The 19,377-nt window shown below is 38.5% G+C and overlaps 1 protein-coding gene across 4 annotated transcripts in view; it reads left to right on the top strand.

The window, feature by feature from the left end:
• PLCL2 (phospholipase C like 2) overlaps positions 1 to 19,377 on the top strand; it is a 104,218-nt gene that overhangs the window by 40,967 nt on the left and 43,874 nt on the right. The window lies entirely within an intron of this gene.

Below are 19,377 nucleotides of genomic sequence, written 5' to 3'. Positions count from 1 at the left end.
GACCATATCAGGCAAGCTTTAGAAGGTCGTGGATTCTATAAATACTGGCCTGCTGTGGCAACATACAAATAACCAAAGGAAAACATATATAAAGGTACTACTCATCTCTGTTGCTATGGATTAGGGAACTGACTGTAAGGAAAAGAGTACATGATCTAGTCCCTTGTCTTTTATGCCCCTGAATCTTAGTCTTATCTGTATAGTCTTCGTATTTTTTATCACTCTTTATCTGATGATGGCAAATGAGCCAGTCTGTTTTCCTCAGACTTTGGACCACATTTGTAATATTTAAAGTCAGTTAAAACAAATTAATGTCACACAGTGAGTCAGAGCTGCAGCCTGAATTTGGAACGTCTTCCTGAAACTTGTTAAGAGTGGTTGGTTGAAAAGCATCCAAAAGATTTACTGTTGTTTAGCCTTTGGATTCAGCTGTTCAGTTTGTTTCTGGAATGAGCCCAGGACAGATGTGTGTGCAGTCTCACCATTAACACTCGTTGCCATCCAGTTACTTGTTTTTTATGACTCCTCCACACAGTACAGGATTCAGAGCTGTGAGAAGTCTGTCAGTTTTTCTTGAAGAGTCTTGTACTGCTAATGTATATGTTGTTCAGTTGTGTCCGTAACAAAAGGATGTGTATGGCAGACTTGTTATTCATAGTTTATATATATATATACCTAGACATTGGGTTTGGATATGGTAATTTACTTTTAATCTTAAATTGAATTGCAGTCCTCTTACCATACAGTACAGAATTTTAGGAAAGTTGCCTGTGTAATCAGTGAATAATATAATTTCATGCATCCGTAAAATGTGTGTATCTTCTCTGAATAACATTTTTTCAATCTGGCATATGGGAATGAATCTAGAATCATAATACTGTAGCTGCAAAATACAGCAAAGTGCAGTGAACAGCAAAATGGAGTAGAAAATTTTGGATATGTTTTCATGCATCTTTTTCATGGAATGGAATACTGGTGCTGTGATATTGCTTCAACAACTGTTAATTAGTTAGGAACTAAACAAGGATTACTGTCCTGTAAGATTTCCTTGTGATTGAAAATCCATTATTGTAGAAATAATGATGTTAGACTGTTGATTTTGAGGTGCCTGACTTCCAGCACCTCTTTAAAGGAATGACATATTTTTGCTAGGGTTCAAGAAAATTGATCACTTAAAAAGCTTCGGTAGAAGCAGATGGAAGTTGAGCTCCAAAAATCTAAGCTGGTCCAAGATGTCTGGGGCTATGTAATAATGATAATTTTGGAATCTTTAGAACTTTGTGGGATTTTAAAGTGCCTTTTAGTGTTGTCTAGTTTCTAGGCCCCTAGAGTTATCTAGTAGTGTTATAACAGGGTAAGTTTCTCAACAGCACTCTTGAGTTACCTTTTTCCATGCATAACTTAGAAACGACAGAAACTCTGAGAAAACCATATGCTGTAAATCTTAGAGCATGGGAGATATTATCATGAGGCTTTTCAGAATGAAAGAATGAGAGAGTTCTTATTAGTCCAGTAATGATCGTAACACAGTTCAAATTATGTGTGGTAAAAGTCCTTCCCACACAGTTTCTACTATATACCCCTTTCTGTGATGTTATGGTTTTGCCTTAAAGCTATTCTTACCCACTTTGCAAAGTTGCATTCCTTTGGCTAAAAGTAATGGACTGTTGAATTTTTTGAGTGTCCAGTATCATCCTTTGCATGTGCTTTCAAGGCCAGCTGATGTCTTCTGAGCTCTCTGCTCTATGCTGTATTTTTATTCTAGGGTCACCAACTGTTTATTCCACATAGATCATCTACTCCTTATTACTGTCTGTTAACTACAAAAATACATGGTGTTACACTGCACAATTGACCATAATCTAAACCAAAGCAGGTAGTAAACATCTTGGTGTTAAGATTATTGCTATTACAACTAGGCAAGCTCCAAGCAGGCCAGGACAAATCCAGACAAACCTGACATGTCTGAGGCTTTTGGTATTTTTTTAGCTCAAAGTCTGTGGCCCCTTAGTACCAGTGTCTTCAGAAGAGTACTTCAGGTAGCCTTTTATGAAGCTGATCTCCCCTAAGAGAACAAATCAGTTGAGATTAGGGTAGTCTTTACTGCTTTAACAAAATGAACTAATTTTTGCAACCTTACAGATTAGTTCGTATGTTCTAATACAGACAAAAGACTGTCTTCCTAGAAGGAAGTTTCATGATTCTCTTGTGTGTATCCATCACTTGTCAGTACCTACTACCAGTGGGGTGGGTGGTTTTGTTTAGATGCAATTTACAGCTGTGGTGGTAGAAAAAAAGAGAGTGAATAGTACAGTGCTGGCTTTAACCACTTCAGGCAATACATGAATTTCCTACATTGAAAGAAATACCTGTTGATCACAGTAGGGATTTTGACAGAGGTTAGGATCAGTTCTGAAACGTTTCCTGTTCTCTCTCAGAATTGCCAGTATCTTCTGTGGGAAGACAGCAGGCCGTGCTCAGAGGAGATAAGGAATCTTGGTCTCTGTAGTGGCAGAGGGTATTGTCTTTGAAGAGACAGGTACTCTACATCTGCCTTTCTTGGAACAGGGTTTGACTATGAATGTTATACAACAAGCTTTTGTTTTGCTTATCGTGCCCTCAGGAGTTGTTAGCAATGCCATAATGTCTGCTGAAGAAATCTGAACGGGGGGCCGTAAAGAGAGACAGTTCAGAGGTTTAGATCGAAGGGTTGTGTGCCTGGTTTGTTTATGTGAAGCCAGAATGAATAAAATGAAGGGGAAAAATTGTTCTTCGACTAAAATTTTACTTGCCTCTGGGAGACAGCATTGTGGAAAGTGGCAGGATCTTTTCTCTGCTTTGTACTTAGTTATGTCTGCCACAAAGTTAATCACATATGAGCTCCAGTAGGATTGTGTCTTCCTGGTTGACTTGGAGATCCAAGGAGGTCTGAACTCTTGATCTATGCTTTTTTTTAATGATTCGAATTTCATTTATCCTTTTTTTTTAATTCCTGGCTCCCAGTTTTAGAAAACTTGCGGAGTCTGGTTGTTCTTAGATCTCTTCTTTTGTCAGATTTAGTTGAAATCGAGAAATAAATTCTAAGTTAGGAGGAAGGATACATAAAGAGACAAACATAGACAATGTGATCCCTAGGATTATTTTCCTAGGAAACTATCTAAAACATATAGTTCATTGGTAGCCCTGGAAACAGCTTGCTTCTATCTCAATCACTTCTGCCATTATGAAGCTAACTCTGCCATGATTTTCCTCTCATAAATCTGTAGCTTGCTTTTAAGAAATACTTTTTATTGTAACTAAATGCCATTGTGAGAAGTGTGCAAATAGTGTGGTATGAAAAAGAGTGAGAGGCTGTGTAAACTGAAATATTTCTGCTGTGGTTGAGTGCAAACCGTTTAACGGAGCTTTCTGAAGGTTGAGCTCCTTTACATTCTGGAAATAATATTGTGTTGAATGGGACCTGCAGGAAATGAAGGGTATTTAAATGGAGGGTATTTATAATAAATTATTGAGCCCAAAATGAATCCTTTACGATGTAATGCATACAACTTCAACTGTTCTCAAAAAATGCTAAAGTAAATAAGCCGGTGCAGTAGGCTGTTACCAAACTGTTGTTGATTTTCCAAATCTGTAAAATTTTTGCATTTTTTATTGTAAACTTAGTTTGTTTCCTTTTATAAGTTCAAATAGCTAATTTATACTTTAGTAAATTATTGAAATAGACTTGCAGGATAGAGCAAATTAGTGAAATAAGATTTCAACATATATTGAATGAGAAGTTACCAAACATCAATAAAATAATTCTACCACTTACTGTTTGTTCTTCCCTTTTAAACTATCCTGACGGTTAAAATCCAGTGATAGAGATAAAATTGGCCAGCAACAAGTTACTGCAGATAGGAATAGACAGTTCTGGTAACACTGCCAGAATGCTTTTGCTTATGTTCAGTTTACTTTGTACCTCAGAGAATTAGTTGATTTATAGCATTTTGAATTAAAATGTGGCTATTTTTAGTTCAGAATTCAGAAGTGGGTAATAGGTAATGAATTCTATACTCAGATATATAAATATGCAAGATGCAGTATTCAGATAATTTAACAATTTTGTTAACTTTGCAATAAACCATTGCATGGAATTAATTCAGCAAATTGTTTTCCCTTATATGTATTCTTTCTATTCTGTCTTAGTACAGAAATCAAAATCTTCTGAATCAGCATTCCACTCATGGTGCATCTGCTTCCTCTGATTTTATGCTTCCCTTTGGCTCCTCTGCATTTCAGACTTAAGTTCTGTTGAGTCCAACAGGGCAAGTCATATTGTGGCATGAATTGACCAAAATGTGTGGAAATCCGGGTAAAACTGGTTAAAGATGTGCTTTTAAAATGTTTTACATACAGTCTGTTTTTCGACCAAAAAAGCAACAGTTCCAAATTTTAATGTCTGCGCTTTTCATTGTTTTCTTTTTATCTAATAATCTTTTTTGGCTTTGTAAGAAGTTAGAAGATTTGCTATTTTAATCTGTGTAATAATTATTCAGAGAGTTTAATATACAAAATGTAGGTGCTTCAGTTTATTATTATAGCGCTTGAATGCTTGCCTTTGTTCTCAGGGTTCAAATCTAAGTATAAATACTGAGGACTTGTCTGCTTTTGACTAAATTTATTGGTATAGGTGACTTGAGGTGCAGCTCTGTTTTTAGGGACTGCACAGATTCTAACAGCAAGCTTCTTTTGCACATGTAATTTAACTACTGAAAGGAGTAAGCTAAGGTAACCAAAAGACGCATTTGCAGATATAACTATGTCCATTCTAGTCTTTGGTGCACTGCTGTCATTTAAAGCTGGGATTTTCTTGACATTACTGTTTGCTGTACAGGGAAATTTTCAAATATAATCTAAATATACTCTCCACCGCATGTTTATTACACTATCTGCATATGCTTTATGTAATGCTATATAGATATGACATACATAATAATTTATATTAATATTATCTATAATAATATAATAAAATATAATAGATATATAATGTACATATGGTATATGTATAAAAGTGGCTACTGTGATTTTTTTTCAGTTCTGGTTAATGGTATTAGGAAAAGAACACATTTTTTTCACAAATGTTTCTGTATTGAAGATGAACGTTCTAAAGTTTTTTAAATAATAAAATACGACCTATTGAAATCTTAAAATGTGTTTGGAAAGTTTTTGTAAATCAGTAATTATGAGAAAAGTGAAATTGAACAGTTGAATGTGGGAAGCTGGGAGAGTGAGAGCACAGTCTGCCCAGAGAGCGGTAGATGCTCCATCACTGGAGACATTCAAAGTCAGGCTGGATGTGGTTCTGGGCAACCTGATCTAGATGAAGATGTCCCTTCTCATTGCAGGGGGGTTGGGACTAGATGACCCTTGAAGGTCCCTTTCAACCCAAGCTGTTCTATGGTGCTATGATTCTATGATTCATTGTTGCTCATACCAAGTGTAAAATACAATGAGCTGTGAAAACGAAAAATAGGTTTATTTTTACCTACCATATTATACTGAAGTTTGAGTGCATACTGGATCCATAGCCCTCCGCATCTAGAAAACGTCAAGATATTTGAAATTCTTGCATACTCTCTTGGTACCCCAAGTGCTAGAATTCTAATTCATGTTGAGAATTTGGACTAAGATCATCAACTGCTTGCTAATATGCCTCTGTTGTACGTGGGATTTCAGAAGCTGTCTTCAGTGTATTTGTCCTTGACTCTTGCATCCTTAATTGCTTGACACTTTAAAGTCCAGTATTGATGCTTGTTCAGCCTTCCTCACAAGGTAAACTTGTAGCTAATAATCAAAAAAGACGCCTTTAAAATAGTAAAAGTCTTGAGAAAATAGCTATACCTGGTAATTTTTATTTGTTTAATTGTAATTGCTTGGTAAAGCATACAGATGACTTCTTAGGTTTGGTTTCTCAAAGCTGTGAGCACTTATATAAATTTAAAATCTAAAGAGCATATGTCTTGTTTATTTTTTGTTGGCTTAGGTTAAACAAATACTTTAGTTAGTTTTTGTAGTCTTTCTCATGTCTTTCTGTTACAGTCATCTTGTATTAAATATTTATAGTTCACTGTTCTAAGTGCTTGTAACTGTTATGAATAATTAAACAACAGAGTTAAAGGGGAAGAAGGGCACTGATGTAGCGTTCAGAATGAGAATTTCCTATAATTGTTTGACAACTGTAAATTACATACATCTGAAAATCAACAAAGAGAACATATCAGAAGCAGCGGTGTGTGGTTAGCAAAGGTCCTTAGGTTCGTGTCTTCTCTGCTGAAGTGATCACTGAGTGATTATAACCTAGTATTTTTTGTCTAATTCATAAGAATTGTCCTCCTGAAAAATAAAGTTAATTATCACTCTTAATTATCGTTGCCATCTAAGTAATGAGGTTGAAACAGCAACTCAGAGAATTTGCAAGGTAATATTTGTTTAGCAGGTAGTAAGTTCTGAAAAGTTGCAACTTTTATACTTAATTTAATATTTAATTATGTACATGAACTCTTCATGGTATTAAAGAGTTAATACTGGTAATGGTCACTCTCCTACTTGACAATGAGAAATTTACCTCAAACCACAAAAGCAGAACAATTCAGTTTGTGAAGGTCCATCTCTTTATTTAGAGCTATTTTATGAAGTTTGCTAGTCCAATTACAGTTAATCAAGAAGCAAATCTGAAGAGACCGTTCATCAATCACTAGAATGAATAAAACCAGTTGATGAATAGAAGGCTGCAGGGCGGAGGTAATGATAGTTTTTAGAATTAAAAAAAAAGGCTCAATCTTATTCCTCTTAAGACTGAACATTTTACTTGGATGAAATAACCTTTAGGCAGTAATTCCACTTCTGTGTTGTTCCTGGAAAACACTCAGCAACAGGAAAGGACAAAAAACGACCAGGAACTTTCCAAGAGAACAGATGACATTTGAATTGAAATTTGGGCAGTACATACAAATTGTCAGTACAAGTGGCAATGAACATCTTGTTATATGAGTGACAGTGAATTTGTGTGATTTAGTCATGTAACCTCATGCAGAGAGCTTGGGTGGGATGACCTGTACGGATGTGTGAAAAAGTCCTTTAAATTGTATAACACCTCCGTGGTCAATCTGCTGCTCATTTTTTGTGAGCAAGAGTTGTTTTGCAGTTACAGGAGTATCATGCAGACTGCTTACCATGGTAAAAAAGAGACAGTGTACTTTTCTGCTTTTTGACTAAAGTAGTCATTTATAACAAACGCAGCTATTTTCATTTGTTGACTGCACTTGCAGCATTGAAAAATACGAATCTTGCCTGCATGGATTAAGGTGTCCTTTTCCTTATTACTGTTTTTTTTTATCATTTGCATTTACATTTATGTAACTTTGCATCATGGGGTATGTACCTGTGATGACACCCTAGGATGCATGCTCTGCAAGCTTGTTTTTGTCACGTGGTTTGTCTTTTTGTCTCCCTTAGCTCTGGGTGACATGCAGAACATAGGAATGTTGATATTCATAAAACGAAACTTAAGTCAGTTAATTGCAGGAGAGTTTGGGCATCCCAGCACCCAGTCAGAATAACTTTCCTCTTGGCATTGAAAATGCCCTTCAGCATGAACCCTCAGAATGATTCCTTACTTGTCTTCTGTGATTCTACCGTTTTAAATCATACAGAAATGTGAAAAGTGCCATGTACACACAAATACATACAATTATGTTACTTTTAATAATTAAACCTTTAGTTCTTCAGAAGTAGTTCAGTTTGCTAGGAAACCTGTAGAGTTAGGTTCATGAAGTGTTTTAAGTGTTTAAGGAAGTGTTCAAGGCCAGGTTGGACGGGGCTTTGAACAACCTGGTCTCGTGGAAGGTGTCCCTGCCCATGGCAAGGGGGTTGGAACTGGATGAGCTTTAAGGTCTCTTCCAACTCAAACCATTTTATGATTCTGTGAACTGATTCTCAAAGGAAACAGCAAGAGGCTGGCACAATAACAGTTTCCCTATTTTGTGAACATAGGACTGCTGCCTTCATGTCTCGAAACATCTTCAATGAGTATTGTTTTTTTTTGCACCATTGTCAAATTTTTCAAAGCCTTATCTAATTCTGCTTTGCTTATTTGGAAGTAATGTGGAAACAGCAGTCTTTAACTTACGGTCAACACATTGTGCTCATACCTATGCAGAAACTGCCTTGTGGGTTGTGTATCAGATGGGAGGATGTCTGGACCTGCTAGGTAGGAAAGTTGGTAAAAAACAAGACCCAAAGAAAACAAAACCAACTCTTATGTCTGTGGGAAGCTTTGGAAAACCTGCTGGCAAGGCTTTACCAACAGGAATGGGAAAGGATAGGGAGGCATGAGCCAGTGCTCACGCTCGCCTCTTGCTGATCCTGCTGTTGGCTTCTCTTTCCTTTCTGATGCCAAAGAGGAGCAGCCCAGGGAGAGGTGAAGCAGCTTTCTGCAGATTCTGTGCTGCATCTGAAATCATAAAAATCTTAAATGCAGTTGCTGTGTTATAAGTCACCCACATGCTGTATTTTTGCTTTAAGCTATGAAGCCTGACAGCTGTGTTACGGAAGTTACTTATTTTGCCAATTCAGTCAAATTGTTGTTTATGCTTGAAATGGGAAATGGGAAAATGCCGTGCTGTCTACCAGTGGAACTGACTTGCAGCTATGAATGCTTTAAAAAAAAATAATCTGAGATTCAACTTCCCAATGATTGCTGTAGTATTCTGCATATTAAATCTTGTCAACAGGTTTTGAAAAGCTTGTGAAAATGAAGCTTTGCTATAACATTTGGGTATTTAAAACATTACTGAAGAAATGAAAATGCTCAGAGTTTAACTAGTAGTGCATGAATGCAGAAAGAGTGTCTTGTTGGTTTTAAGGATAGCCGCAAAAACTTGGAGGCTTCTTCACTTCTGAGCCATACTGAAACCTGTTGAGCCCACTTGCTTGTTTGAGGCCTCCAGTACCTTCACCTGTAATGTCAGCCTTGTCATCTTCAGTTATCCTTCATGCCGAAAGCATATGTAACTATTATCCCTTTGTCTATTATCCCTTTGTTTGATCATTGATGACTAAAAAAAGAAAATGCTTGTAATAAACATCAATTTATAGTAGTTAAAATGGTCTGTCACAGTTTAGATATAATTTCTTAGTAAATGAGAAATTAGGAGTCTAAACCACTTTCTACTTACTTATATAGGCTTATTACTCTTTTCCTGCCATCAAGTAATTTTTAGCAACTTTCTGACAATGCAGTTTCCTCAACTTAAGACTAATCAGTAATTTCTAGTTTTCATAAATAATTATTGTAGTTTATATGAACTTGGTTAAAATATTGCTTGTATGGATCTGAAACATGCATGTTTTGCTTTTTTCAGGCTTGTGAAAATTAAGCTTTGCTCTATTGGAAATGTTGCCCAGAAGCCTGAACTGTAATTAAGTCAATAAAATTAAAAACTTAGATGTTCATGCCAAGCATAACTCAGTGCTCCCAGCAGTGTGGGTAGTTTCTTTTCATGGTTCTTATTTATTTGCTTTTGAAATAGACTTTTCCCTTTTCCTCTGCTCATCTGTATTGTAAGTGAACCCTTGAAACCCAAATGCCCCTTTATTTTAATATAATGAATATGCAGATGTACTTCTATATGAAGAATGCCTCAGTGTTTGACTTTCTTACTACTGTATTTTAATGTTCAGGTATAATATTAATCAGGTTCTGTAATTATGTGTATTCCTTTAAAATATAACCAAGTTTGTGTAAGTTACAGTAATTACTGCTAGAAGGCAAAGGTACTTGGGCCATGAGCCTGCAGAATGGAAAAAGTTACTACAGACTTTTTAAAATCAAGGTCAAAATTGAACATAGTATAAGTAATTAAAACTACTTTATTTTCATCAGAGTAAGCAATACCAGATTGTTTACTTTCCTTTGAAAAACGTGGAAGGATTTATGTGTGCTGAGTTAATATGGTGAAATACCACTGTGATTTTATGTTTTGTTTTTAAAAAGGTTATTAATTGACCCTCAAGAGATCAGGCAGACATTTTGCCATTAAAAACATCACCCTAAGAAGAGATGGCTAAACTGTTTTGGTTTGTTAGCCTCTGTCACTGTTCTGTCATTTAACTGAAGAACATTTTCAAACTGAGCTGTTGTTTCTTTTCTAGCTCTCTTTGTAAAACTTGCAGTATGACTTGCAAACACCAGAAGTGAGGAATATGATACAGTTAATGTTTGCTTTGGTGACTTAGACCTGGAGTTAGGACATTCTCTTACTTGCTCAGCTTGTGTCAGCTTTAAGAGCTGAGCGCAAGGGAGCAAATGGCAGCATGCCTGTGGGTGTCACAGAATCATAGAACCGTAGAATCATAGGATAGTTAGGGTTGGAAAGGACCTTAAGATCATCAAGTTCCAACCCCCCTGCCATGGGCAGGGACACCTCACACTAAACCATCTCACCCAAGACTCTGTCCAACCTGGTCTTGAAACCTGTGTCTTGGGCATTTTGGTGGAAGAAGTGTCTGCCTTATAGCAGAGGTTCATGAAAAGTTCCACTGCAACATACTGTGAGAGCATTTGAGTGTTGAAGAACCTAAGGATACTTAGGACAGCAATATAGAATCATGGAGTGGCTAGGGTTGGAAAGAACCTTAAGATCATCTAGTTCCAGCCCCCTGCCATGGGTAGGGACACCTCACAGGTGCTCAAATTGTGCAACCTCAGGTTGCTCAAAGCCCCTTCCAATGTGGCCTTGAACACTGCCAGGGATGGAGCATTTACCTCTTCTTTGGGCAACGCATTCTGGTGCCTCACCACTCTCACAGTAAAGAACTTCTTCCTTATATGTAACCTGAACTTCCCCTGTTTAAGTTTAAACCCATTCCCCCTTGTCCTGTTGCTACAGTCCCTGATGAAGAGCCCAGCATCCTTGTAGGCCCCCTTTAGATACTGGAAGGCTGCTATGAGGTCTCCACGCAGCTTCTCTTCTCTAGCATGAACAGCACAAATTTTCACAACCTATCTTAAAGCATACTTAAAAAAAAGTTTCTTTTAGTAAACTGAACAAATGGCTAAATAAGCTCTTCTACAGTAAGGCACATGAAAAACAACAACGTGCTTGTTGACAGCCAGCATAGCTTCACTAAGGGGAAATCCTGCCTGACCAATTTGGTGGCCTTCTATGATGGGGCTACAGAACTGATGGACAGGGGTAGAGCAGTTGATGTCATCTACCTGGGCTTGTGCAAAGCGTTCGACACTGTCCCACAGGACATCCTTGTCTCTAAATTGGAGAGACATCAATTTGATGGATGGACCACTCTGTGGATAAAGAACTGGCTGGATGGCCGCGCACAAAGAGTTGTGGTCAACAGCTCAATGTCCGACTGGAGACCAGCAATGTGTGCTGTTCCTCAGGGATCGGTTTTGGGACCAGTCTTGTTCAACATCTTTGTTGCTGACATGGACAGTGGGATTGAGTGCGCCCTCAGCAAGTTTGCCGATGACACCAAGCTGTGTGGTTCGGTTGATACCCTGGAGGGAAGGAATGCCATCCAGAGGGACCTTGACATGCTTGTGAGGTGGGCTGATGCCAACCTTATGAAGTTTAACCATGCCAAGTGCAGGGTCCTACACCTGGGTCAGAGCAATCCCAGGCACAGCTACAGGTTGGGCAGAGAAGAGATTCAGAGCAGCCCTGCGGAGAAGGACTTGGGGATGTTGGTTGAGGAGAAAATGAACATGAGCTGGCAGTGTGCGCTCGCATCCCAGAAAGCCAACCGTATCCTGGGCTGCATCAAAAGGAGTGTGACCAGCAGGTCGAAGGAGGTGATCCTGCCCCTCTACTCTGCTCTCGTGAGACCTCACCTGGAGTATTGTGTGCAGTTCTGGTGTCCTCAACATAAAAAGTACATGGAGCTGTTGGAACAAGTCCAGAGGAGGCCATGAGGATGATCAGGGGACTGGAGCACCTCCTGTATGAAGACAGGCTTAGAAAGTTGGGGCTGTTCAGGCTGGAGAAGAGAAGGCTGCATGGAGACCTCATAGCAGCCTTCCAGTATCTGAAGGGGGCCTACAGGGATGCTGGGGAGGGACACTTCATCAGGGACGGTAGTGATCAGGACAAGGGGTAATGGGTTAAAGCTTAAACAGGGGAAGTTTAGATTGGATATAAGGAAGAAATTCTTTCCTGTTAGGGTGGTGAGGCACTGGAATGGGTTGCCCAGGGAGGTTGTGAGTGCTCCATCCCTGGCAGTGTTCAAGGCCAGGTTGGACGAAGCCTTGGGTGATATGGTTTAGTGTGAGGTGTCCCTGCCCATGGCAGGGGGTTTGGAACTAGATGATCTTAAGGTCCTTTCCAACCCTAACTATTCTATGATTCTAAATTTTACAAGGAAAACCTTAGTCTAAACTTAATTTGCAAAACCATATCCTGTTATTTCCCTGCCCATTGTAGTCACAGTCTTTAACTGAGTTAAATTGCCTGCTCTAAACCAACAAGGGTGACACAGGATACCATGTTGCTCCTCTCTTCACAGATAGTTGTAGTCACCTCTCGTACAATATACTCACATTTTCCGGTGTCCTGTTTCTTGAGGAGAAGTAAAACAAAATGAGCCAAAGGAGCCCTGAGAACCTCAATTCTGTTACTTTATGGTGTTGGTAGTTCTTCCTTACACCTTGCCTTTATGATATTTTTATGAAATTGTGGATGGACATTCTGTGAGGATGGACCAAGAGAAGAGATTTTGTTTTCCCTAAGGACATAAAGTTCTCTTGTCAGGTCATGTAGGATCTGATTTCAACAGAACAGTTTCAACTGCATTGATTTTAATTCAGTTCATTTTTTTATAAAAGTGAGTTATTCCGTTCTTTCCTCTGATTTCTAGTGGGGAAAGAACTCTGATACTTACCCAGTGGTGTGGCAGATTGTTTGAGCTCACTAAAATGGCAGAAAACTAATTCATCAAAAAAGAGATTTTTCCTTTCCCAAGGCAATGAGGTAAATTAACTTACTGTGTGTCAGAGAGGTGCTGATATGGGCCTGAGTGGGTGGGCTGGGGAAAAGGGAGATGCAGCTGGGGCAGGAAGAGACAGGACAGAAAATTAATGTTGTGAAGAGGGTTTGAAGGGGGAACTGTTTTAGTGTGTTATGAACTATGCAATTAGCTGATCTGAAGTAATGTAGATCATTTTTGTTTGAATACTGAGCTAAGACTTCCCCCTGTGTCTGTATTCCTTTAATGATAGTATTCCCTTAGTAAAAAAAAAAGATTATAAAAGGAAGAGTTGTTACTTGTGCAGCTAATCTTCGTATTTTTCTTTCCTCCTCACTGTTACTTATAACACTGTGTAACTGGGTCTGTCTGGGGTCAACCCACCACACGTTGAAAAAATGTTTCTCTTAAAAGATCTCTGCAAACAGCAGATTTGCCATGAATACCAGTTTGGAAAAATGCTTAAAAGCTGAGCTCAAATACAGTGATTCACTGTGAGTGGGAGGCCCTGTGTTTTCCAAATAGCTGATGTTTTGTCTCCCCCCAAATGCCTATTATTTTAGTTGAGGACTCTCTACTTTGTATTAAATACATCTGTTCAGTGCTGCGTACTATTCATCAGTGGCTGTCGTTCCATTCAGAAACCATTGTACATGATGCGATTTAGTTTGTGCCATTTCTGAAGTGTTTGGGATTCTGTCAGCTGAACTGCTAATTAATAGGAGAGTTTTTTCCCATTTTGATTTTCACATGCTCTGCGAGCTTTAGACAGCTGTGTTAAAGCATTATAAAGTATATGCCCTATAGTGAATTTGTGTTTGTAAGAATCTACAAGTAATGACAAAAGGTACTGACTAGGAAGGAACAGACATACTTGGCTGGAGGAGAGAGGCTGAGTGGTGGGTGTCATCAGATTCTTCTGCTGAGTTGTTGATGATGGGAGAATTAGGCTGAGAGTGCCTCAAGGGCATAGACCTCCCTCCTTCCAGGGCACAGCTCCTAATGGTGAAATGGCTTTCCTGCCGCATCTTCTCTGTTCTTTCCCTCCCCCTTTCTCTCTTTTCCTCACCCTCTTGCAAAGACGACTCTCATTCCACCTTTAATTGCATGCAACTTTTGAAATCAATCCTAAATTCTATGTAACAAAGATGAAACATCACTGACTTTAGTTACCTGTTGTTTTCCTTCCTATTTTCTACTGACTTTCTCACATGAAAAGTTGCTTAGCTTTTATAATGCTGCACATTCTGGAATAACCTGGCAGCTGTATGTAGGCTACCTAGACATAATAATGAATTCTTTTTTGTGTGTTTGCAAAAATAACTTGTCCTGTTTATTATTGCTGGACAGTAAAGATATATTTTCAGCAAAAAACCTAAATATTTGTGCAATGAAAATATTTATAAAGAGAAGGGTAATATGATACTGACCTTGCATTTGTAACTCATTTGCTGATCTGTGCCTGCATTTATCTCTCTAAAACCACCTTGAAAAGAACAAATTACTGGTATTGTGTTTTTATGGAAATGCATTTAGAAATTGGATGTTTTAAAATACTGCCTGAAGTATTTGGTTGGTTTTTGGTTTGGTTTTTTTTTTCCCTCTCCTTTGAATAGACATAACTATATATAGATTCTATATATGTATATTTATAAAACATTTTTTTAAATATAAAGGAAATCTGTAGAATTCAGGGTTCTGCAGAAAAATGTTTAGGAATCTTAATTAAATAACTAAAGCTTCATTATTGTTTCTTTTTTTAGCCACTTCCTGAAGTAGGCTTATGTTATACATCATATTTTTAAGTTAGGTGATTTTGCAGTTGCTGCTGAATTGTATTTGATGAAGACATGGCAGTTTTCATAAACTGGCTACTTAAATATCACATGCACTGTAAAAGCAAGTCATTAATGAGTTGTAGAGTGTCAGAATAGTAGTTCTATGTTCGCCATGAAGATCATTAGATTGTCTGTTCTCGTCATAAAGCAGTGAATTGTATTGCAAGTGTCGGCTAGAGATCTACATTAAATTACTTCTAAACCCTGTGCAAGGGTGACACACAAGCTTTCTTAGGTGTTGTGGGGTTCTGGAGAATTCACATCCCAAATTACAGTTTGATTGTAAGCCCTCTCTACCATGTGACCTGTAAGAAGAATGATTTTAAATGGGGCTCTGAGCAACAACAAGCCTTTGAGCAAATTAAATGTGAGATAGTTCATGCAGTAGCCCTTGGACCAGTCTGGACCGGGCCAGATATAAAAAACACACTCTACACTGCAGCCGGGGAGAATGGTCCTACCTGGAGCCTCTGGCAGAAAGCTCCAGGGGAGACTCAAAGTTGACCCCTCGGCTTTTGGAGTCAAGCTTTTCATGCTATTTGACATTAAATAATAGTGTGATTTAAAACAAAACAAAACAAAAAAATTAAACTTAGGCATGGTCTGCATTCTTACCTACTCACCAGTAATTGCTCAGAGTATTGCCACAACACTGACCCTCAGAATCATGTCACTTAATTCAGAATTTACATGCAAAAAAATTAATTGATTTATTTAAAAGCTCTCAAGACACTGTATGTGATTGCAATCTTGTAACAATACGTACGTACAGACATCACCAGTCTTTGCTAGGCTGAGTCGCTCAGCATCCATACTGTTTCTAAGCCTGTTTGGGATTAATTCAGTAGGCATTCTTGGGACTGTGGCTCCTGTGGACTGCCACAAGATGTGTGATTTTCTTCACACATTGTCAAAGCTCAGGTATTAGCAATCACAAAGCCTGCAGTGAGGTGCTGTGGTTGAGGGAGGTGTCCTGTGCTCTGTTCTTTATGTAGTTGCTTGGTTGGCAGAGCACTCACCTACCCATGGAGTGGTTGGTGAGCCCTTCTGCCTGGGGATCTTCAGATGCAGAGCTCCTCATGTGCTAGCCAGATGCTCTCGAGGATGGAGCTGCCTTCCATGCTTCTGATGAACCTCTGGTATACAAACAGAAATGGAAATTTTGTATGGTTAGAGTGTAAACAAGAAGCAGAGGATCTGTCACTTGGGGAGGTAGTTATCCTTACACTTCTGAGAGGGCAAAATTCAGTGTTCAGGTCCCTGCTGCATGGAGTGTTTGGGCATTTTGCATTCAGGATCACCAAGTGAAATGTTTATGGAGTAATGTCATCAGGGACTTTCACTTCCCAGACCAGTGCTCTGAAAATGTGTCATTCTGCCACTTCCTCTTGTTACCATTGTCTTTCCTTTGTAAAGTCCTCTGTCCCAAAAGAAGTACCTTACTGGGCTAAATGCAGATAAAGGCCTTAATCCTCAAATCCCAGCTAGCAGATCTGCTGTGTCAAAACTGCTTTAGCTCTGTGTGGAGAGTGGCAGGATTGCAGGCACCCATCTCCGGCATGTGCATTGGTGATTGTAAGGACTCTTCTACATAGTGCTCTCGTTGCAGACCCTCACTTCCCACCTCGGGGGGGTGTGGCAAGTCCCTGCCTTGGGCTGTAAGTTTCTTCCCAAAGTGTTCTGGATTCTGCTGTCCTGAACTTGGTAACTTTGGGATTGAATGTTTTAAGAGCTACTGCTTTTCCCAGGGAATCTTCTGGGGCATGATTCATTTGGGCATTTACAGGTAATAAATTTCACGCTCTGCATTATTTTCTTTAGTAGATGTTTACAAACATTTACTATTGCACTATTCATTGTTTCTTCTATCATCCTGATCTCTTATGTTATCAAATCTCTGGATTGTGATAAAGTTACATGTATTAAAAGCTTTGCCGTTCAAGAATGGTGTGTGTATCTCTCAGCATCCAATTCAAGATTCTTTGTTGTCTCCAGAAATCTGTTTTCTGGATAGTGCTGTCTTAGTCACACAACTATTTCTTTGTCAGTACCTGCAAAGGAATAAAAAAAAGGTTATCATGGAGATACTCTTCCCTGCTTGCTCATTTAAACTGTTTTCTCCAGCTGTCTCTCTCTTCAGTGCCATATATGACAGCTGGGATTATTTCTGGTTTTCACACTGCTAGATTCTTTGCTTTCTGTTGGTACGAACTCCTGGATAAACTAAGTCTCTGTGTTGTCACTTGTAGCGGATATTAGCAGAGTTTCATAACAGTTACATCTGTGGTCTGGGCTCTGTCTCAGAACTTCTTGTAGGTGACCTTGGATGTGGCACACATGGTTTTAGGAAATGTATTGATGAGGTGGGGATCCTGGTTTCAGTGATAAAATCTTCTGAAGAAAGGCAGTCTTTAAGGGAAGTCCTGATGTATGATGACAGTACCTGTTATAATCTGACAAGGTCTTCATTGTGTGAGTGATTCCAGGATGACTCTGAAAGTTGTTTCAGTACAAAACCCATAGCTTTTGCTGTGGATAGGATTATGCATCTGCATTGTAGAGCCAGTCTCACTCACTTTGAGCATCTTGAACAGCAAGAGCACTCTAGATCTCATGAATGAGAAGTCACTTCTGTGTGTGTTCAGATATATACAGCTTTCTGATGTGACAGTCTTTGATTCGGGACAGATGTAAGGCCAAGAGACACCTGATTTGGTTCATGAATGCCACCCAGCTTTGAAGGTGAAATACTCCACATCATATAGCAGAATATATCTGTCTCCCTTCTGCGTGACAGACTGTATCTGGGGCTCACAAACCTGTTTCATGCAATTTGGACACACTCTTTGCAATTATATTTTCATTTTATGAGTGAGAAGTTTTTTTCTGTTTCTTTTCAAACAGGAGGGTAATTTTGACAGGCAGGTCATTCCGGCCAGTGTCTTTGGGAAAATACGATTTAAGTTCTTCTGTTCATGCAGATTGATTGTGATTGCCATGCCTATGTCAGGATGGGGACTTCCACAGGAAATCTGGGATCATTGACTGCTGGAGAAGTCAAAACTTACGAAGGGTGTTCTGGAGCCTTGAGATGGACCTGTTTATATCAGATGACATCAAGAAATGGCAGATTTTTTTTTTTTCTTATCGCTTGCCATTCAGTGTCTTGGATCAGACACAATCCTGATAGTAGAGAAAGGCATAGACCTTTTTCCTGTTTGGTCAATACTGATTGTGGTCAGGCAAGGTAGTACTTCCCAAGCCTTGACGGTTTTGGTGTTAGGAGGTTATCTATCAGCTGTCTCTGACTGAAGAGTTCAAGAAATATATTCCCCCTCCTCGATCTGTGACTGAGAAATCTGGAGCATTATGGAGTTTCAGCATGCTTCATTCCAAACCTGAAGATACTGAACAGGAATCTAATTGCTCATTTCTGTGGGGCTGTCCCTTACCACTTTTTCAAGTTAGGAGGTATAGATACGTAGCCAGACAGGAAGCTAGGCTTAAAATAGAGCAACAATCTTGCTAAACAAAAATCACATTTGTAATTTCTTAATTTTTAAAATTAAGGAAAATGGCTTTTATTTAAGAGCAGTCCTTATGCCTAGAGGCATATGTGTAATGAGGTTCCAAGAGTCAACCCTGTATGGTATCTGTTGCAGGTGTTTGATCTGGAGTTGGAAATAGAACAGTCCTCTGAAGGTTTATTCACTTTTACTGGTCTCATGAGAACTTGAGCAAAGCAAATTCTGCTGTCATTGAAGGTGTAAGAATCATATGGTTGATTAATTTTCTCAAAGACAGAACAGCAGCTATTCAGTGTGCTTACTTTACTAATCACTGTTTTTGGTGAAAGCCTTTTCAGATGCTTATAAATCAATATACAAAACCAGAATTCTGCATTTTTATTTTAATGACATTGAACATACAGCACGTATACCCTGAACTGGAAATGCTTTCTGTAATGGATGTTTTTCATTTGACCATCTGTTCAACATAGTGATTGTGAAGTTTTCTTTCCCTCTCCTTTTTGCCATATAAGCAAATGCTGATTTGCACCGGAACATACTTCAGATGGAAAACTATTAGAGGGAAATTCAGCATACTGGTTATATAAAAAGTATTCTTTTGAACTGTGTTGGAGTGTAAAAACAGTTCTAAATGGAAAGATTATTTCGTGGAAGTATTATTTTGGACTAAAAGTTAGTTTATGAAGACACATGATGTTCTTAGAAAAAACAAACTTAGCATCTTTTCAATCTCAGAAAATGCTGGTAATGAAAGCACACAGGTTTCTTAAATTCACTTTTTTTCTCAAGAAATTGATTGTACTTAAAGTCATCTGTTATGGATTTATTTGCACTTGTTTGAATTAATACCAACAGGAGAGGTAGCTAAATTACATTATTTCCTCTCTCCCATTTTTATATGGTTTATATATATGCAGTTTTCTATCCCCGCTTTCCCTAGTAAATTAAGACCTCTGGGTTATTACATTGTTTTAAGAGCAAAGGAG

Source organism: Pezoporus wallicus, unplaced genomic scaffold (assembly GCF_028554395.1).
Source record: "Pezoporus wallicus isolate ANWC-B61680 ecotype Strahan unplaced genomic scaffold, APGP_CSIRO_Pwel_v1 contig_3181, whole genome shotgun sequence".
Taxonomy (NCBI): domain Eukaryota; kingdom Metazoa; phylum Chordata; class Aves; order Psittaciformes; family Psittacidae; genus Pezoporus; species Pezoporus wallicus.
This window is presented reverse-complemented; position numbering and strand designations above follow the sequence as displayed.